This window comes from Mustela nigripes, chromosome 10 (assembly GCF_022355385.1).
Source record: "Mustela nigripes isolate SB6536 chromosome 10, MUSNIG.SB6536, whole genome shotgun sequence".
Classification (NCBI taxonomy): domain Eukaryota; kingdom Metazoa; phylum Chordata; class Mammalia; order Carnivora; family Mustelidae; genus Mustela; species Mustela nigripes.
In genome coordinates, this window is record NC_081566.1 from 679864 (window position 1) to 700876 (window position 21013).

Here is a 21013-nt window from a genome sequence, read left to right on the forward strand (position 1 = left end):
GCCCTCAGGGGTGCTAAAGGTGTGGGCGCTGCGGACACAGAGATGGAGGGTGGGGGTAGGTGAGGTGAGTGTGGCATTTTGCCTTATCATCCCCAGCCGTAGCTTTTCCTGCCGTTTCCCCTCTGGTCTCTCTCTCTGACTCCTTCTCCAGTCTGCAGACACCCAACACCTACTGACTTGGCCCCCGACTTCTCTCATTTTCCTTGCTGCTCCGCACTCCTCAGGAGATCACTATCCTGAATTTGAGAAAGTAGCACACCCTTGTGAGTTAACACATGAATGGATCACTCTTCAGATGGGGGCCACTTGTTATTTGAACAAAAATTTAAAACAAAACAAAAATAGAACCCCCCCCCCAAAAAAAAAACACACACAACACCACCATTTGTCTTAATTTACAGGAGCAAATTGGAGCCTTCCTTTTGTATCCCCTTTTTCCCTTTCCCTAAGCCAGACATGTTAGGGTTTCTTTTCATTTGCCCTTTTGCTAAAGATTAAGAGACTCTGGGAGGGAGAATGAGGTCATGGACATGGCAAGGCTTTAGGGATCTGGGTAAGGTCAGGTAAGACCAGTGTTGCTAGCATTAGAGAGAGGAGGAGTTCATTGTATGAAAAGAATAAATATTTGAAAAGCATAGTAATTTCAAAGCAGCTAAAGCAATTACTTCGTCGTGGTCTGGGAGTAAACATTAAAATGAAAAAGTGCAAATTAAAAAATGCAGATGGCTAACTTTAATAATGACAGTCCTTATTGTAAGAAGACAGATACTAAAAACAATATATGAGTAACTTCCATAACCATGCAGAATATAATGAGAATGTAGGACAATCATTTAATTTGAATCTTGGAAAGGGGAGGGAAATATTGCATTTGTCAGTTTTTCTAATGGAACAGGATTGATAATTGAAGAGATAATGGCTGAGCATTTTTTCAAAACTGATGAAACACACTAATCCATCATTTTAAGAAACCCAGTATATTCTGAACAGAATATATATAAAAAGAAATCCATGCGTGGATCCATATTATAGCAAGAAAGACCAAGGACATATCTTGCATTACCTTGAAAAAAATAACAGGCCAACAGCTGCTTTTCAACTGCAACAGTGAGGGCCCAAATACAGAGGACTGATGTGTCCAAAATGTTGAGAGAGGAAAAGTACGAACATATCCAAGGAGAATAAAGACATTTCCAGACAAAATGAAACAGAGAATTCGTCACCAGCACATCGGCAGTCGAAGGAACACTAAAGGGTGAACTTGAGGCAAAAAGGAAGACGATGCCGGATGAAAGGCTGGAAATGCAGGAAGAATTCAAGGTAAATAAAAATGTTAAATGTGGGTAAATGGAGGTGAATACTGCTATACATGAATATTGCATAAACCAGTCATCATCGTGCCTTTTGGAATTTAAAAATACATATGAAATTAAATGCAGGACAGCAAGAGCATGCAAATGGGTATTAGATAAAGGTTAGAGAATACAGTTAAAAAAGTTTAAGGTCTTGGCATTGTCAAGATGTTGGTAAGAGTATTAATTTAACATCAATTAGTTAAACTTTGATAAGCCTACATGCATCCAATAATTTCAAGGGCAACACTGAAAGAATTCAAAAACAGTATATAGCTTACAAACCACTGGATGGGAGAAAACAGAATGATTAAAATATAATTGATTCAAATACAGTAGGAAATAGGAAAAATGTAGAATAGGCAGAACAAATAGGGAACATTTAATGACAGATAAGTGCTCGTGAATCAGTAATTATGTTAAGTATAAATGGAGCAAATATGCTAATTAAAATTAGCAGTTTTTTAAAAAAGGAAACTATATACTCTTTACAAGAGACACAGGTAAAATACATTCAGAAAGACTAATAGCATAGAAAAAGATATATTCTGCAAATTAAAACTAAAACCAAAAGCCAAAATAGCTATATTAACATCAGATAAAATAGACTTAAAAAAAATTATTAGAAATAAATATATCTCTAGAGGGCACCTGGGTGGTTCAGTTGGTTGAGCGACTGCCTTCGGCTCAGGTCATGATCCCGGACTTCCAGGATCTAGTACCACATCGGGCTCCCAGTTCTTTGGGGAGTCTGCTTCTCCCTCTGACCTTCTCCTCTCTCATGCTCTCTCTCACTTATTCTCTCTCAAATAAATAAATAAAATAAAATAAAATAAAATAAATATATCTCTAGATATTGACAAACAGACAATTCAACAGGTTTATAAAACATTTCTAAATTTACTTACTGCAAATAGCAATCTCAATATATATAAAACAAAAATTACCAAAAATTTAGGGATACGTAGACAAATTCACAATCATAGTGGATAATTTTGTTACACATCCATGAGTAATTGATAGAATAATTAGAAAAAAATCATTAATTTAAAAAAGTGGAATAATACATTGAACAAACCTGATTTAATGGTCATTTATAGCACAATTTCTTAGAAAAGCAGAATAGAGTTATTTTCAGACACACACAAGATATTTCTAAAAATATATTCTGTAATGGGTGGAAAGGTATTGTATTTGAATAAAATCTGACCACGATGCAATTTCCCTACAAATAAATACAAGAAGGATAATTAGAATATCCACATATTTTTGTAAACTAAAAAATACACTTCCGAATTACCCATGAGAAAAACAAGAACTGCAATTTAGAAAATAGAATGAATGATAATGAAAATATGACATATGATTATTTGCAAGATGTGGCTAAAGTGATATCTAAAGAAAGACTTATATTCCCACATTGAAAAATGTAAAAAAAATAGCTAAATAACACTCCCTCAATAGCAAGAAATCAATTATAGGGGTAATAGGAAAGATATCAATAGAAAGGATCATCAACAAATCTAAAAGTCAAATCTTTGAAGACTAATAAAATTGATATATATTTGGCAAGACTGATCAAGAAAAGAGAGAAAGAGGACACAATCACTATCAAGAATAAAAAAGAAGACATCACTACAGATCCTTCAGATATTCTAAAGACAATAAGAATATAATTAACAATTATGCAAACAGATTTTACCATTTAGATGAAATAGATACATGTCTAGAAAAATATATAGGTAGTAATACAGATGGCCCACAATCATCAAGGACTTAGGCTCCTTCTATCATACCACTATTAAATGTTTGGTATTAGGTTTCTACTTCATGGTCTAGCATGGCTATTCAAACTTTAGCTCTCACATTCTTATTCTGGCCATCAAAAAGGAGAGAGAAATAAAGCATAGTGTACTCCTCTTATCTGAGAATATTTCCTGGGATTTTCATACAATACTTCTGCGTATATCTCATTGGCCAGAACTTAGTTATATGGCCTTTCTTAACTGTAAGAGAGGCTAGTAAGTATAATCTTTCTCTCTCTTAGCCAGATAAACTTGCAATTTCTATTATTAAGAAAGAAGATGTGTCTTTGTTACCGATGCATATATTTTCTACAGATCCATTCACGTATCATGGAAGCTGGCTAGCCTTGAGAGAGATTGCCAGTATTTTACCCAAAAGAGTCCCTTGCTGGGTGATGGGATTCTGGCAGCAAGTAGCTATAAAGTGGTCTGAGTTTTTAAAGAGACAACAAGCCCCAACCAGATTTCCCACACTAAGAGACTATATTGTCATTCATTCAACAAATAATTACTGAGTCTCTAAGAACATTCTGAGAACTGTTCTAGTTGTTGGGAAAAGAGCAGTAGACAAAACAGAAAAACCTTGGTTCTTAATACATTTAGAGCTAAGAAAAAAAAAGCAGAGAAGGGGATATGAGGTGCTGTGGTTTGGGTAATGATTTATAAATTTTAATAGGGTGATCAGTGAAGACCTTACTGAGAAGTTGACATTTGAGAAGACCTCAGGCACCTGGGTGGCTCAGTGGGTTAAGCCGCTGCCTTCGGCTCGGGTCATGATCTCAGGGTCCTGGGGTCGAGTCCCGCATCGGGCTCTCTGCTGGGCAGGGAGCCTGCTTCCCCCTCTCTCTCTGCCTGCCTCTCTGCCTACTTGTGATCTCTGTCTGTCAGATAAATAAATAAAATCTTTAAAAAAAAAAAAAAGATGGTGGAAGAAGGATACTTTTCATTCCAGGAAAGGTGAATAGCAGGACTACTGCTATTATCCTATCTCAGCACTCTTGAATTCCCCAGGGATGACCTCAAATACGGGGAGAAAAGGACTGGAGAGAAAAGGAGCGGCAAAGAAGAGGAAACCGGACCTTGGAGAAGAAGTTAGAGCCAGAGTTTTAGTCCCACTAAAATTCTAGACCTGATCTTGGCTCAGAAGAAATAAGTCAGCAATGATGAATTTTTATTTTACACTAGTTTATCCATTTTTGATCTTATAGTCATTTATACATTAAAGAAAATTTTAAAACCATACACATCTTTAATCTCATTACCTTCACAGAGTTATTTGCATTTAAATTTTTTTCTTTCTAGTCTTTATCTATATGCACACTTTTAAGAATCCATAAATGCCTTTATTGAGCCCAGATATGAGTTGCAGAGTCAGGGAACATCTCCTTTGATCTCTCCTAGCCAGAATCTGAAGGTGACAGGTTGATGATTTTCACAGAAGACCTGTGACAAGTGGTTCTGCAGGCCATTCTGCACGAGATGGTCGTTCGCTTCTGAAGGGTCATAGAGGGTGAGAGTGTAGCTAGAAGCCAGTGTTCTCAGAATGGGAAAGGCTGAGATGTCGGCCACAGGAAGAAACCTAATTTGCCTCTTGTACACACAGGCTGATAGCCATTGGGAACCTTGGTAGGATGGCATTAAGTAGTAGCATAAAAGGAAAAGAGATTCCACCCCCCTCCAAAAAAACCCCACTTTACCAACAAGAAATACATTTTTATTCATCCACTCTGAGAGAATCCTTAGTGAAATTAAAACTCTTCAGGAAAACCTTATTCCAAAAGACTTCCTCAAATTTCAAAACACAGTCATACTCGCCACTGTGGATGTGGGTTGGTTGTGGAATTCATTTTAGAAAGTGATAAAGTCCCCAGACAGGATCGATCCTTGAGTGGATGAGCACTTCCTTCTCTTCAGAAGTGCGCTCTGTGGCTCTCCCCAGAAATCCCGGAGTCCTCGGAAGTCAGGTGGATTCCCTCTGGCTCTTCAGCCGGGGCTCTTCAGAGGACAGAATATTGCTTCAGCTTCTGCTTATCCATTGCCAACTTTCCCCCAGTCTTCTTCTATGGCTCTATTGATTTTTTTAATTGTAAAGCCAGCATGGTGTTGAATTTTATTCTTTTTTTAAAAAAATATTTTATTTATTTCACAGAGAGATCACAAGTAGGCAGAGAGGCAGGCAGAGAGAGAGAGGCGCAAGCAGGCACCCTGCTGAGCAGAGAGCCTGATGCAGGACTTGATCTCAGGACCCTGAGACCATGACCTGAGCTGAAGCCAGAGGCCTCACCCACCGAGCCACCCAGGTGCCCCTGAATTTCATTCTTAACTCTGTTGTAGACTCCTCAGTGCCAGGAACAGCAAACAATGTGTTTTTCATTTTCTTATCCTTAATAGGAGACAAATCATCAAGACCCTTTAATGTGAAGTCCTATTATCAGGGTGGTGGGTGTGTTGTTTATGTCCTCTGTGTGCAAAAAATTGAAGGGACTCCCTGTTAGGTTGATGAAGGGTCCCACACAGGACTGGACTGGAGAGACAGGCTGCTTCAAAGAAAATGGAAGGCACCTCCCAATTTAGGCCATAAAATACAAGGAGGCTATATTCCTTTGCTATGACTGCCATAACAAAGTACCACAGCCTGGGTGACTTGAACAATGGAAACTTGTTTTCTCATAGTTCTGGAGGCCATGAGTCTGAGACCAAGTATTAGTAGAGTCGATTTCTTCTGAGGCCTCTCTCATTGGCTTGCATATGACCAAGTGTCCTCACATGGCCCTCCCTCTAATCTCCTAATGTCCTAATCTCTCCTCGTAGGGACACAGGTTATATTCCATTAGGGCCCCTCTAACAATTTCATTTTAACCTAATTACCTAATGAAAGATGCTGTCACCAAACACAGCCACATTCTGAAGCACTGCACGGTAGAACTACAACGTAGGAATTTTTGGAAAGACTCTACTCAGCTGGTAACAGGGGCTGAAATCTAAGGTGCAGTGTTGGTGGGATTGATGGTGGGCTGGTCCTGTCCCGGCTTGTCCAGGGGATGCCCTCTGGTAACTTGTGTTGGTCTGGCATCTCCAAGAAGCAGATGCCAAGGCAGGATAAAATGTGCCAGGACTTTTTTTTAGAGGACATGCCTGTGAGGAACAAGGAGAAGGAAGTCAGAAAGTCTGAGAGATCTGTCAAATCAAAATGCCGGTCAGACCCCAAGTGAGGGAGAAGGGGAGAAAAGCTTGGAGGAAACCGCTTACACTGCCGTGAGTCCAAGGAATGTTCCAGAAGGCTTCTTGAGACCTCAAGGCAAAGCCAGCCTCCTGAGGAGTCCTAGGTCTCTCAGGAGTGGGTCTGCTTTAGTATCCCTGCTGACTCAGTCATAGCCGGGAGTGATGAATGCGTGCCGTGGGTTCCAAAGTTCAGGAGCCACAGCCTTTCTCAGCTGTGCTCTGTGTAGCTGGAGGTTTGCAAGGTCCACGCTCATGGCTGCCACATAACCTGTAAGGATCTTACTAGACCACGGACAGGTGTGAATGTTTATCCCAGCAGGTGCTGACTGGGAGTTTAACAAAAACCAAATTCATGCAGAGTAAAATTGTCAAAGCCTGTAGACCTCAAAGGAAGAAGGCAAAAGTAGCAAAAGAAAACAGGGTTTCAGGCAAGGTAGTTGAAGCTTTTGTGTTGACCGAGAGCAGTACCCTTAGCACCGTCATGATCCATATTTTCCTCCGTTTGTTCTCTCCGCTCACCTCCTAAGATACTAACCAGAACTTCCATATATTTTATTTTCACTCAAAGGTTATAATTTTTCATATTGCTCCCAAAAGCTAGCTTATACATTTTTCCCTTGAAGAGAGGGTGAGATGGAAGAAGAGTGGATGAGAAATATGGGCTTCTACCTGTCTGAGGTAGAAGTCAGTCATCACTGTCTGCGTCAGTGATGACCTCAGATGGCATTCAGTGTACTGGACAGACCACTGGACTCTGAGTCAGAACCCTGCCTACCTCAGCCAGTTCCTTTCCTTCTTTAGGCTGAATTTCCTGAGTTGCAGAATGAGAGACCAGGCAACATAATCTCCAGTTTTCTTCAAAGGATTGCTATTTTATAATGTTATGTATTTTATTTTTTTAATTTTTTTATTTCTTAATTATTTTTATTAACATTATTATTAGCCCCAGGGGTCCAGGTCTGTGAATCATGAGGTTTCCACACTTCACAGCACTCACCATAGCACATACCCTCCCCAATGTCCATAACCCCGCCCCCCTCTCCCTAACCCCCCTCCTGCAGCAACCCTCAGCTTGTATTGTGAGATTAAGAGTCTCTTATGGTTCGTCTCTCTCCCAATCCCATCTTGTTTCATTTATTCCTTCCCTACTCCCCAAACCCCCTACTCTGCCTCTCAAATTCCTTATATCAGGGAGATCATATGATAATTGTCTTTCTCTGGTTGACTTATTTTCTCAGCATAATACCCTGTAGTTCCATACAGGTTGCTGCAAATGGCAAGATTTCATTTCTTTTGGAGGCTGCATAGTATTCCATTGTGTGTATATACCACACCTTCTTTATCCATTCATCTGTGGATGGACATCTAGGTTCTTTCTGTAGTTTGGCGATTGTGGCCATTGCTGCCACATTCGGGTGCATGTGCCCTTTTGGATCACTATATCACTATATCTTAGGGTAAATACCCAGTAGTGCAATTGCTGGGTTGTAGGGTAGCTCTATTTTCAATGTTTTGAGGAACCTCCATGCAGTTTTCCAGAGTGGCTGCACCAGCTTGCATTCCCACCAACAGTGTAAGAAGGTTCCCCTTTTTCTGCATCCTCGCCAACACCTGTTGTTTCCTGACTGGTTAATTTCAGCCATTCTGACTGGCGTGAGGTGGTATCTTCATTGTGGTTTTGATTTGTATTTCCCTGATGCCAAGTGACGTTGAGCACTTTTTCTTGTATCTGTTGGCCATCTGGATGTCTTCTTTACAGAAATGTCTGTTCATGTCCTCTGACCATTTCTTGACTGGATTATTTGTCCTTTGGGACAAACAGTTGAGTTTGATAAGTTCCTTATATATTTTGGATACTAGCCCTTTATCTGATACGTCTTTTGCAAATATTTTCTCCCATTCTGACAGTTGTCTTTTGGTTTTGTTGACTTGCCTTCGGTGTGCAAAAGCTTTTGATCTTGATGAAGTCCCAATAGTTCATTTTTGCCCTGGCTTCCCTTGCCTTTGGTGATGTTTCTAGGAAGAAGTTGCTGTGGCTGAGGTTGCTGCCTGTGTTCTTCTCAAGGATTTTGATGGATTCCTATCTCACATTGAGGTTGTTCATCCATTTTGAGCCTTTTTTAGCGTGTGGTGTAAGGAAATGGTCCAGTTTCATTCTTCTGCATGTGGCTGTCCAGTTTTCCCAGCACCATTTGTTGAAGAGACTGTCTTTTTTTCCACTGGACGTTCTTTCCTGCTTTGTTGAAGATTAGTTGACCATAGGGTTGAGGGTTTATTTCTGGGCTCTCTGTTCCGTTTCACTGATCTGTGTGTCTGTTTTTGTGCCAGTAACATACTGTCTTGATGATGACAGCTCTGTAATAGAGCTTGAAGTCTGTTATTAAAAATATTTTATTTATTTATTTTTTGACACACAGAGAGAGAGATCACAAGGAGGTGGGGGGGGGGGAGCAGGCTCCCTGCTGACCAGAGAGCCCGATGTGGGGCTCGATCCCAGGACCTGAGACCATGACCTGAGCCAAAGGCAGAGGCTTAACCCACTGAGCCACCCAGGTGCCCCTGAAGTCTGTTATTGTGATGCCACCACCTTTGGCTTTCTTTTTCAACATTCCTCTGGCTATTCTAGGTCTTTTCTGGTTCCATATAAATTTTAGAATTATTTGTTCCATTTCTTTGAAAAAAATTGATGGTATTTTGATAGGGATTCCATTAAATGTATAGATTGCTTTAGGTAACATAGACACTTTCACAGTATTTATTCTTCCAATCCATGAGCATGGAATGTTTTTCCATTTCTTTGTGTCTTCCTCAATTTCTTTCATGAGTACTTTATAGTTTTCTGAGTACAGATTCTTTGCCTCTTTGGTTAGGTTTATTTCTAGGTATCTTATAGTTTTGGATGCAATTGTAGATGGGATTGACTCCTTAATTTCTCTTTCTTCTTTCTTGTTGGTGTATAGAAATGCAGCTGATTTCTGTGCATTGATTTTATATCCTGACACTGTACTGAATTCCTGTACAAGTTCTAGCAGATTTGGAGTGGTCTTTTGGGTTTTCCACATAAAGTATCCTATCATCTGCAGAGAGTGAGTTTGACTTCATCCTTGCTGATTTGGATGCCTTTCATTTCTTTTTGTTGTCTGATTGCTGAGGCTAGGACTTCTAGTACTATGCTGAATAGCAGTGGTGATAATGGACATCCCTGCCGTGTTCCTGACCTTAGCAGAAAAGCTTTCAGTTTTTCTTCATTGAGAATGATATTCACTGTGGGTTTTTTCATAGATGGCTTTGATCATATTGAGGTATGTGTTCTCTATCCCTACACTTTGAAGAGTTTTGATCAGGAAGGGATGCTGTACTTTTTCAAATGTTTTTTCAGCATCTACTGAGAGTATCATATGGTTCTTGTTCTTTCTGTTATTAATGTACTATATCACACTGATTGATTTGCAGATGTTGAACCAACCTTGCAGCCCAGGAATAAATCCCACTTGGTCGTGGTGAATAATCCTTTCAGTGTACTGTTGGATCCTATTGGCTGTATTTTGGTGAGAATTTTCGCATCTGTGTTCATCAAGGATATTGGTCTGTAATTCTCTTTTGATGGGGTCTTTGTCTGGTTTTGGGATCAAGGTAATGCTGGCCTCATTATAAAATGAGTTTGTAAGTTTTTCTTCCATTTGTATTTTTTGGGACAGTTTCAGGAGAATAGGTATTAATTCTTCTTTAAATGTTTGATAGAATTCCCCTGGGAAGCCGTCTGGCTCTGGGCTCTTGTTTGTTGGGACATTTTTGATGGCTGCTTCAATCTCCTTACTGGTTATGGGTCTGTTCAGGTTTTCTTTATCTTCCTGGTTCAGTTTTGGTAGTTTATTGGTCTCTCGGAATGCATCCACTTCTTCCAGATTGTCAAATTTGCTGGCATATATTTGCTCATAATGTGTTCTTATAATTATTTGCATTTCTTTTGTGTTGGTTGTGATCTCTCCTCTGTCATTCATGATTTTATTTATTCTACTGTTCTTTTGGTTTCTCTTTCATTGATTTCTGCTGTGATCTTTATGATTTCTCTTTTCCTCCTGGGCTCTGCTGCCCTCATACACCCCTGATCCTTCTGTGACCCCGTGGGACCTGAGACCACACTGCCCCTGAGAGAGCTCCACCCCTGCTTAGCCTCTGGAGCCACATCCCTCAGTGGAGCAGACTTGTAAATGTTCGGATTTTGTGCTCCGTTGCTCCACCACTTGCTGGGAGGTGGCCCCTCCCTTCGCGGTCTATCTTCCCGTGGTTTTGTATTCACTTCTTCGCAGTCCTACCTTCCAGAAAGTGGTCGATTTTCTTTTTCTAGAATTGCTGCTGTTCTTCTCTTTGATCTCCTGTTGGGTTTTGTAGGTGTTCAGAATGGTTTGATAACTATTGGGCTGAACTCCAGCGACCTGATGTCCTCTCAGTCTGCTAGCCCTCCGCCATCTTGCCTCTCTCTCTGTTATGCATTTTAAAATGACACATGTGTTTGTAGGAAACAGTGGGCTGGAAATCACATGTCCTCAAATTTTACTAAATGTTTCTTTTTTTTTTTTCCTACTTCAAGTGTTGCATTTTTTCAAATCTTGGATTCTTGCATTGTAATAATTTATGTACATGCCTGCTTCTCGAGCACTAGACTGTGAATTTTTGGAAGTTGCGGTCCATCTGTGCCTTATCTGGGATCCCCCAGTACCTTTCACCATTCCCAACACACCTGCTCAGCCAATATGTGGTGGATGGTGGTTGAGTTGGTGAAAGAAGCTGTGATTTCGTGGCTGGCACTGGGGAAGACAGTGTGACAGAGTGGACAGAGGGTGGGCTCGAATCCTACTGTGCTGCTTGTGGTTATGGGGACTTGAACAAATTACTCTCTGGCTTCCCTTTACTAATTTAAAAATGGATATATAATTCCTCTCTGGCAATGTTATTTTGAAAATGAAGTGCAGGAGTTCATGTGTATGCTTCTTGGAACATGGGATGCAAGGCGGACTGTCCTCTCAAGGCCGTGTTACTGTGTTTCTGCGCCTTCGTGCTCAAGGCCAGGAGGAGGAAGGCTGGGGAGTTTAGCAATCAGCCATTCATCTATGACACAGTATGTCAGGAGCTTTTGGTATGCATTTTGTAGGAAATACCTTAATTTTTTACTCTATTTTACCACTGACCTCAGGCCAGTGTAGTATATCCAGTGTCAGCTGTCTCCTGCTGTGACCAACTGGCGATGCTCTCATGGCTGCGACAGTTCCTCTTGACGTTGTAAGCCTGTTTGGCTTCCCTGCGTTCCATTTGGTTAACTTCTGAGGAGTTCTAGTGATGGATGCTACAGAACTTTTTGGACCGTAACCCCATGGAGCAGGACCCTGTGCCCTGTATAAAGTTCATGCCAGCGTTCTTAGTTAATAATAAGTCAGTTCAAGGGGAGAAGCCTTTTGGAATTTTTATAGGTTTCGTAGGGCCGTACCGAGATGGAGGGCTCAAATAATAGATGTTTGTTGGCGTGTCAGCAGGGTGGGTTTCTTCTGAGAGCCTCTCTCCTTGGCCGTTTTTTCTCTGTGTCTTCACATGGTCTTTCTGTGTGTTGTCCTAATTTACTCTTTTTACAAGGACGCCAGTCATTAGGACCCATTCTAATGACATCCTTTAACATTAATCACCCTATCCCTGAATAGAGTAACATTCTGAGTTATTAGGATTAGACTTCAACAAATGAATTTGGAGAGGTACCCAGTTTTTCAGCCTAATAACAAGTTCAACATCATAAAATTACACTTATTGCACAACTGGGCTGGTGGGGAAAAAAGATTTAAAAAATGTGTACCACCCAATGTTCATAGCAGCAATGACCACAGTCGCCAAACTGTGGAAAGAACCAAGATGCCCTTCAACGGACGAATGGATCAGGAAGATGTGGTCCATATACACTATGGAGTATGATGCCTCCATCAGGAAGGACGAATACCCAACTTTTGTAACAACATGGACGGGACTGGAGGAGATTATGCTGAGTGAAATAAGTCAAGCAGAAAGAGTCAATTATCATATGGTTTCACTTGTTTGTGGAGCATAAGGAATAACACGGAGGACATGGGGAGATGGAGAGGTGAAGGGAGTTGGGGGAAATCGGAGGGGGAGACGAACCATGAGAGACTGTGGACTCTGAGAAACAAGCCAAAGGTTTAGAAGGGGTGGGGGGTGGTAGGTTGGGTGAGCCTGGTGGTGGGTATTAAGGAGGGCATGGATTGCATGGAACACTGGGTGTGGTGCAAAAATAATGAATTCTGGTACACTGAAAATAAATTTTAAAAATGTGTACTATTCATACTGTGTATCTTTGGGTGACAGCATGAGCCTCAGGCTCTTATCTTATTAAACACAGTAAGATGTTTATTCTTGGTGCAGGAATGTCTTTGAAACATACTGCGATATCTAGAGTAGTCTCTAGGAGAACCTGTTAAATGGACGCACGCTTAGTTGTCTTTCCTGCTTTCCCTCTTCTTTTCTCTCCCTATCCATCACAGTCAAGTTATCAGTAAGGTGTCTTTTCTTCTTTTTCAGATGATCGGGAAAATTCTTCTTATTTTGTTTTATGATTGTTCTTATTTCTGAGGTGGAGAAAATGGGATTGCAAATGCTCTAAGCCAGGTTTACCGGTATTTCCTTCCTAAATAGTTTGGGAAATACATGTGTCTGTCTGTCTGTCTGTCTATCTATCTATCTATCTTAATGCTATAGTCTCTCTCAAACCTCTTTTTAGTATCTGAAATTTATTCACACTATAGTGTAAATGTCTGATAACCACTTCCAAGAGTTTTTCTCTATGTTTCATTTTGTCAGAGACCCAAAGCCTTAAACCAAAGGAATTATGCTTTAAAAAATTTTCAGGGATCAGTCAGGGGATGAAAAAAAGTATTTTTCAAAGTTCTTCTTTTAGCACGTGGGTATCACTCCATCCAAACACTCACTCACTCGCCTTTTCATTGTGTCAGGCCTGATGAGAACTCTAATGGAAAGACAGGCTTGATTAGAAATAAAGTCCACGTCCTGAGACAGCTGTCTTGCAAGAAATATTCTGTAGCCTTATTTCCACTTAGCTCTGTTGCCAGTAATCATGATAGAATCCTTGATGTGAGTCAGCTTGGGCTGACTCTGATTTTCAGTTTTTCTAGATGTTTCTCTGCCTGCCATATTTCAGAAGAACTATTCTAACATCTCGTGAACTTTGGTGCTATTGGGACGGACCAGTGTTTGAGTTGGTTGGTGAGTGGAATGGGGTTGGGAAGTTGTATTTCATGTTGGTTTCTTGCCTGCAGAACTGTCATTACCAATCATGTAGTCTGCAAATTCCATGTACAGGATGTTTGCAAGGTCACTCACTCACCTGAAGAGCAGGTCCATGTGAGTTAACGCGAGTAAAGGGAAGAACGGAAGGGAGCCTGAGTATATTTGATGCTCATGATTTCAATGCCTGGGGTGATGGCCTGATCTCTTTGTGCCTCTTGTCTTTCTAGTTACTAAAAGATGTCTGATTCAATGGGAAAGTCCTTCACCATCTACGTAAAAGAATTTGTCAGGGCTCTTGGATATATACAAAAGACCTCTTCAACACTGTAGTTAGAAAACAACTAGAATCCTCTTCTCAAATTCTGGGAACATTCAGAAGCATAACAATTCAGGAAGGACAATAGGTACAATACCTTTGGAAACTTCTCCTGTGACTAAAACTAAACTTAGCTCCAGAAAGTGGAGTCTGGCAATGGGCAGGTTCTGTGTAGAAATGATTTTCTTCTCTAGCTCTAGGGATGCCTTCACAGTCAAGATTGAGATTAGTTTAATGAAAGGCTAAATACCCATCTTTTATGTTAGAAAAGCCACAGATCAATACTATTTGTGCTAGAGAGAGTGACAGCCGCATGGTGGTTTTGGAGGACCTTGAGATAAGATATTGTTTGGGGTTCCCATTTACACTTAGCTAAAGATGAAAGAGTAGTTTATGGTCTGACTTCTGTCCCCCATGGGGGATTTGACAATATCCGGAGCATTCCTGTCTGCCACAGTAGGAGGTGGTTACCGGCAGCGAGTGGTGGCTAGGGAGGCGGCTGAACATCCTACCACGCACAGGACAGCCTCCCACAACAAATCGTCATCCAGTCCCAGGTGTCAGCAACGCTGAGGCTGAGAAACCTTGAGTTGGGTGCACCGTGGCCCAGATTCCTGTTATGTCCCTGGTAGGCAGAGTGGACATTACGTGGCCTCTGCCTGTTGCCCTTCCTGACGGCGTTCCTTTCAGGGAGAATGATCTCTTCCTCCTTTGTGTCCTGTTGGGTCTTGCATTTTTATCTGTCATGGCACCCATGATTCTTTATCATACTTTTTGTGGCACATCTCGGGTAATGTCCATAACCTCTCTGGGCCTCAGTCTTCCCATCTACGAAATGGGAGTGCTAATGCTGCTGACCTCAGGAGGTAGCTGTAAAGATTGCGTTGAGGCACTGGAAGTGCCCATCACGCTAGGTGACCACGAACGGAAGTGGCAGAGGCTGTTGTTGTACCTTACATAGCCGATTGCCTCTGCTGGATGGTGAGTAAGTCTTCCGAGGGCAGGAACTGTGTCTGGTGTATTACAGGTGTTTAATGCTTTTGAATGTACAGCTAATGGATCTCTTTAAGCCGCAATTTTTTTTTACCTACTTTTATTATTTTTTTTTTTTATTTTTAAAATTTCTTTTTTTTTTTTAAAGATTTTATTTATTTGACAGACAGAGATCACAAGTAGGCAGAGAGGCAGGCAGAGAGAGAGAGAGAAGCAGGCTCCCTGCTGAGCAGAGAGCCCGATGTGGGACTCGATCCCAGGACCCTGCGATCATGACCTGAGCCGAAGGCAGCAGCTTAACCCACTGAGCCACCCAGGCGCCCTATTTTTAAAATTTCTTTTCAGTGTATCAGAATTCATTCTTTATGCACCACTCCCAGTGCTCCATGCAATACGTGCCCTCCGCAATACCCACCACCAGGCTCACCTAACTTCCCACCCCCACCCCTTCAAAACCCTCAGATTGTTTTTCAGAGTCCATAGTCTCTCATGGTTCACCTCCCCTTCCAATTTCCCTCAACTCCCTTCTCCTCTTTATCTCCCAATGTCCTCCATGTTACTTGTTATGCTCCACAGATAAGTGAAACCATATGATACTTGATTCTCTCTTCTTGACTTATTTCACTCAGCATAATCTCTTCCAGTCCTGTCCATGTTGATACAAAAGTTGGGTATTCACCCTTTCTGATGGAGGCATGATACTCCATTGTATATATGGACCACATCTTCCTTATCCATTCGTCCATTGAAGGGCATCTTGGTTCTTTCCACAGTTTGGCGACCGTGGCCATTGCTGCTATAAACATTGGGGTACAGATGGCCCTTCTTTTCACTACATCTGTATCTTTGGGGTAAATACCTAGTAGTGCAATTGCAGGGTCATAGGGAAGCTCTATTTTTAATTTCTTGAGGAATCTCCACACTGTTCTCCAAAGTGGCTGCACCAACTGACATTCCCACCAACAGTGTAAGAGGGTTCCCCTTTCTCCACATCCCCTCCAATACATGTTGTTTTCTGTCTTGCTAATTTTGGCCATTCTAACTGGTGTAAGGTGATATCTCAATGTGGTTTTGATTTGAATCTCCCTGATGGCTAGTAATGATGTACATTTTTCATATGTCTGATAGCCATTTGTATTTCTTCATTGGAGAAGTGTCTGTTCATATCTTCTGCCCATTTTTTGACATGATTATCTGTTTTGTGTGTGTTGAGTTTGAGAAGTTCTTTATAGATCCTGGATATCAACCTTTTGTCTATACTGTCGTTTGCAAATATCTTCTCCCATTCCATGGGTTGCCTCTTTGTTTTGTTGACTGTTTCCTTTGCTGTGCAGAAGCTTTTGATCTTGATTAAATCCCAATAGATCATTTTTGCTTTTGTTTCCTTTGCCTTTGGAGACATTTCTTGAAAGAAGTTGCCGTGGCCGATGTGAAGAGGTTACTGCCTATGTTCTCCTCTAGGATTTTGATGGATTCCTGTCTCATGTTGAGGTCTTTTATCCAGAGTTTGTCTTTGTGTATGGTGTAAGAGAATGGTTGAGTTTCATTCTTCTACACATAGCTGTCCAATTTTCCCAGCACCATTTATTGAAAAGACTTTTTTTCCAGTGGATATTTTTTCCTGCTTTGTCGAAGATTATTTGACCGTAGAGTTGAGGGTCCATATATGGGCTCTCTACTCTGTTCCACTGGTCTATGTATCTGTTTTTGTGCCAGCGCCATGCTGTGTTGGTGATCACAGCTTTGTAGTAAAGCTTGAAGTTAGACAACGTGATACCACCAGTTTTGTTTTTCTTTTTCAACATTTCCTTAGCAATTCGGGGTCTCTTCTGATTCCATACAATTTTTAAAAACTAATTAATTAATTAGTTAATTAATTAATTTTTATACAAATTTTAGGACTGTTTGCTCTAGCTCTTTGAAAAATACCGGTGGCAGCTTTGTGCAGTAGCAGTATCGTAGCCAATGAGGTTTATCCAAGGCGCGATTATTGCTAATTGAAAAATACCGGTGGAATTTTCATTGGAATGTCATTAAAAGTATAGATTGCTCTAGGCAGTATAGACATTTTAACAATGTTTATTCTTCCGATCCATGAGCATGGAATGGTCTTCCATCTTTTTGTGTCTTCTTCGATTTCTTTCATGAGTGTTCTGTAGTTCCTCGAGTACAGATCCCTTTACCTCTTTGGTTAGCTTTATTCCCAGGTATCTTATGGTTCTATAGTAAATGGAATCAATTCTCTAATTTCCTTTCTATATTTTCATTGTTAGTGTATAAGAAAGCAATGGGATTTCTGTATGTTGACTTTGTATCGTGCCACATTACTGAATTGCTGTATGAGTTCTAGTAGTTTGGGGGTGGAGTCTTCTGGGTTTTCCATACAAATTATCATTTCACCTGCGAAGAGAGAGAGTTTGACTTCTTCATTGCCAATTTGGATACCTTTTATTTCTCTTTGTTGTCTGATTAAGCCTCAATCTTTACTCAGTTGTAAAATGGGGCTAGTATTTCATTTGTTATCATTATATTTGATAAGATAAAGTAAGAGAAAGTGTTTCTAAAGGGCCTAGCACATAAATATTAGATTATTTTTTCTTGCCTTGGTACCAATAAAAAGCTTCTGTTATAATATATATTCTTACCAATATAAAGCTTCTGTTATATATATGTTTGAATCTACAAAAAAGTAGAAAGAGGATAGTGAAGTTGACACCCATATATCTATCATCTAGATCTAACACCTGTTAAAATTTAGCCATATTTACCTTATCTTTTTACCTTCTTATCTTACTTTCTTGTTTGCTGCTGAAGAATTTGAAGGGAATTATAGACCCAATTTTATTTCATACCTAAATACTTAGTATGTATCTTAAGGAACATATTCTCCTATAATGCTATTTTAGTCTAACAAAATTACTAGTAATTTTTCAATATCAGAAAATACTTAGTCTGTATTCATAGTTCCCAATGGTTTCCAAATATCTTTAGGAGCTGGTTTATTCAAACAAGATCCAAGTGGGAACTCCATTTTTTTTTTTCTTAAATTGTTGGCTACTCTGGAGACCAGCCTGGTTCTGCCCTTTGCCAGTCAACAGATGTGAAATTCCTTCAGTAAGTTAGGGTTGGGTTCTCCTTTAAGCAAACTCAAGACACTACCTTAAACAGACCAGTGATTCACAATAGTTAGTGACTCACGCTTGGTCCAAGCTTGACTGCAACGATTCCAGTGCACTCTTCGTCTTGGTGCATCCACAGATGGTTAGGTGAGCAGCGACCATGGTTCTGGGGTGAAAGAAGACTGAGACCAGAGTCACAGAAGCTCTGCCAATGAGAGAGATAAGAGAAAAATGGCTCCAGGAAGCACAGTGTAAACTGACGGAAAAACTAGATTCAACGCACGGAGCACAGTGGGCGCACAGCCTCTCCAGGATGCAGAACGATGCCAGCTGCATTCACCATAGCCCATTGTGAATCACTGGTCTGTTTAAGTTAGTGTCTTGAGTTTGCTTAAAGGAGAACCCAACCCTAACTTACTGAAGGAATTTCACATCTGTTGACTGGCAAAGACCATCTACTGCATAAGCAAGGGTAAGCGAGCTCACCGTGCTGAGCCGTGATGTCACCGATATTCTTTCTGCTTTTCATGAGGCTCCATCGCCAGAATCACTCATAAACTAGCAAGAGACGTCAGTCAGTCAAGGATGGTCTCCAGTGTCCTCTAGGTGAAGTAACAGCAGTGGTCAGTCAGAGGTCCTTGGGCAGGGGACTTGACGCGATGATGAGGAGGTGTTTGAGAAGGGCGAAGTTTGCAAGGGCAGGTGAGGTGTTTTTGTGAATTTTGCAAGAAGCAGGTTTGTCTTGAGGAGGTGGGCCAAGATGTAATTGGGTTTTTTCAGGATGATGTACATTTCGAGTAGAGGTGTGACAATGGAACTAAGGGAAATACTCTACTTTTTGTGATTCTTTCTACTTTCCATTTGATTTGGGCTGCTTACGTCCATGCCCATTTGATGGTATGCTTTTCGAGGGCAGAGTTTGTCTCTGACGTCTCTGAATGGTACTTCGTACACGGCAGTGCCCAACACATAAAATATTTGCTTGTATTTTAAGACACACGTGGTGCTTGTTGAAAAATCAGATACCTATATATGTAAGTCTTGGTTACAAGGATTCATGTTCCCTGTGGGGTATGGGCTAAGACTATATAGAAGATGAAAAGGTACAGCTGCATGCGAAGAAGAAAGGAAAAGCCAGACATGTGAAGGGAAGATTGGAAATAGGGTCCTGGAGAAATAGTCTGAGAGGCCTGGGACCCTCATTATCTAGAGAGCAGAATAGCGGTGGCCAGGGGCTTTTTTTGGTGGGGGCAGTGGGTGGAGGAAATGGACTATTTTGGTCAAAGGGTACAAACTTCTAGTAATAACATGAATGAGACCTGGGGATCCCATGTACAGCACGATGACTACAGTTCCTGGTATTGTGTTACATACTTGAAATTTGCTGAGGGAGTAGATCTTAGCTGTTCTCAACACCCACACATGAAAAGATATTACAGGACGGGGTGGGGGTGTGAAGTTCCCCTACGGTGACGATCATCTCACAGTATAGACGGGTACCAAGTCATCACACACTGTACACCTGAAACTTCTTCAATGTCATATGTCACATCTCAGTAATGCTGGGGTTAAAGAAAAGGCAGTAGAGTTCTGGTTTGATCTCGGCAGAGCTTCAGGGTTGAGAGGTCTAGCGCGGAGGAAGGAGAGGAGGCTGGAACCGCAGGAGCCTGCGGAGGAGACTTTGAGTGAGGATGGAAGGGAGTTAGCCGTGATGTTGCGTACCTTTCATTTACCACCTGTCCTGGTTCCGGTGGACATGCACAGATCTGGGTTCAGATCCCGGCCCCACTCCTCTGGCGGTGTGACCTTGGGCAAATGACTAAAGCGTTCAGACTCTCTTCCTTTCTGTGTGGCGCTCATAATCCCACCTGCTTCTCTTCACGGACATGCATTACAGTCCATGAAGGTGTTCCAGGCACAGAGTGGCCACACCATTAAGACGACCTGTTACTGTTGTTCCGGTAGCCACCGCCATGATGGACAGTTCTTCCAGCCCCGCTGATGAGTGCCTCGCGGAGACAACTGTGTGTGTGAATGTTATTACCGGCGGTGGAAACATATGGGAGACAGGGGTTTACTGCAGGGTGCTATTTGCTGTCCCGTTCCAAGCAAAGCCATCCCCCCGACCTCTGCCTATCCCCTGACCCTCGTGGTCCATGCGGAAGTGTTCTGCCACTCGGGCTCATGAGGCGGTCTGTGGCTGAAGCCTTGTCCTAACACCTGGATGCCAAAACCTTGCAAGGCTCTGTTGCCTACAGGCCCTGATCTCCAAGGTCTGCTCTGGACCTAGCCCACTGGCCAGGGGCTCCCACAAGCAAGAAAGGCCCAACTGCACAGCAGGAACAACTTCTCCCAACTTCCTCAGTGTCCACTTGATCTTTTTCTAAAGCAAACTGCTCCTACAGATCTTAGGAAGCAGGATGTCTTCGCGTCCCCAGGGAGAGGTTTTCACTCCAGTGTTTGGCAGGTTCTTGTCCTTGCTTGGGGCTTGCCAAGAGACAGACAAAGGCTGGCTCAGTGTATTTGCCGATCACTGGTGTCTGCTCCCCAGAACCACAGTCCTGCTCTCAGACTTAACCTGCATGAGAATCATCTGGGTATTTAAATTTCAGATTCCTGGAGCCCCCCACTCATAAATCTGGGATGGCCTGTGCTTTTAATACGCATTCCAGGGGCGCTCACACCGGTAATGCGTGCGCCACATTTGGAGAAATAGGAAAACAAGGCCGTTTGCCCAAACGTCAGTCTGTGGGATCGGCTCTCTGGGAATTGGTTCTAGTAAACTGAGCAAGATTGAGTCAACATGGTCCTAAGGAAATCGGCTCTCTTCCGCCTGGCTTCAGGCGCACACGTCTCTACAGCCATTTCTTGGTGCTGGGCCATGTGTTGCCTTTCCTATCA

At 41.7% G+C, this 21013-nt stretch overlaps 1 long non-coding RNA gene and 1 pseudogene across 1 annotated transcript in view; both read left to right on the plus strand.

Annotated features, from left to right (window-relative positions):
* The window catches only part of LOC132026036 (uncharacterized), a 146198-nt gene that overhangs the window by 28257 nt on the left and 96928 nt on the right, over positions 1 to 21013 (plus strand). The gene's annotated exons all lie outside the window — the stretch shown is intronic.
* LOC132026363 (U4 spliceosomal RNA) lies at positions 16930 to 17098 on the plus strand (annotated as a pseudogene).